Genomic DNA, 1,338 nt, shown 5'->3' with positions numbered 1-1,338 from the left:
GTGTGTGTGTGTGTGTGTGTGTGTGTGTGTGTGTGTGTGTGTGTGTGTGTGTGTGTGTGTGTGTGTGTGAGAGAGACGTTGGGTTAATTACTCTGAGTGTCAACGTCTCTAGAATAATATTTTACATTAATAATCTGTTACGTCTGCATCTCACAAACTCTCTACAGGTAAAAGGTGTTCAGGTGTGTTTGTGTGTAATGTTTGTTGAGCTTGTCATCATGCATCAACCCTCCTGTCTACTTAAATATGAACTGGTTTCTTCTTCTTGTTGCAGCAATCGCAGAGTCACCAGGTGAGAGTTTCTTATTTTTTACACCAAAACTCAACTGACATACAGCATTTATTATGTGAAAAGAACTCACAAAGGGACATTTTCACAACATGGGACCTTTTAATATGTATGTATTTATATAGCAGAATCATATTGTTGGACATTTCTGTTGATAAGTAGCTTTTTAAACCGGAACTACTGTCCATGTGTGTGTCTGTCCGTGTGTCTCCAGTCCAATCAAGGCCTGTCACTTTGAGACCCACCTGACCAAGCTGCAGGCCGACTCCAACTACCTGCTGTCGGAGGAGTTTGAGGTAAATCCGGGACCAGGTCTCGTCTCATAAGTTTATTTTCTGTGTTTTATGGAAACAAAGTTGTTGTCCCGCTGCTACCAGCGATGGAAGAAGTCCTACCGATAGTTACACGTCTGAATCACTTGATTCTCATTGGCTGCCAGCCAACGTGGCAGGTAGATGGACAGTGTTACCCGCCAATTGAAAAGTCCGCCTGCATTTGACGAGTGGGCGGGGCTTAATTTCATGCCCCGCTCTTCACATTTAAAGGTATCTTAAAAATAGCTGAATTTAAAACAGTAAAAGGAAATAATTTCCAAAATAATTCTTTAATTTTATTAATATTTTTTATATTTTGTATAATTTTTGTCACTTTAAAAACAATTATTTTTGGGATTTCTTTTAAAAAACGTTTTCTTCAGATATTTATTTTCAACTAACCCCAATAACGTCGTTCTCTGTGTGTCGCAGCCTATTCGTGATGTTTTGATGTTCCGGTTGAAGTCACGATGAATATAAAAACCAATATATCGTGCGGCCCTAGCGGAGTACAAGTACACGTGTTGTGTACTTAGTTACAGTTTGGGTTTATCTTTCACCGAGGGATGCAAACGTGAACGGAGGGATGCGATGAGCCGCTCAGAATGAATGATTTTGGGGTTTGTTCTTCAGGATCTGAAAGACGTCGGACGCAACCAGACGATGGACGTCGCCCGCGTGCCGGAGAACAGAGGAAAGAACCGCTACAACAACATCCTGCCATGTAAGGGTGGG

General features: G+C 41.4%; 1 protein-coding gene across 1 annotated transcript in view; it reads right to left on the bottom strand.

The window, feature by feature from the left end:
• Nucleotides 1-1,338, bottom strand: part of LOC117939047 (receptor-type tyrosine-protein phosphatase beta-like) — a gene marked incomplete at its 5' end in the record, with an annotated part of 20,366 nt that overhangs the window by 17,279 nt on the left and 1,749 nt on the right. The window lies entirely within an intron of this gene.

This window comes from Etheostoma cragini, chromosome 23, assembly GCF_013103735.1.
Source record: "Etheostoma cragini isolate CJK2018 chromosome 23, CSU_Ecrag_1.0, whole genome shotgun sequence".
Classification (NCBI taxonomy): domain Eukaryota; kingdom Metazoa; phylum Chordata; class Actinopteri; order Perciformes; family Percidae; genus Etheostoma; species Etheostoma cragini.
Note: the sequence above shows the minus strand (reverse complement) of the source record. Positions and strands in the feature narration are given on the sequence as shown.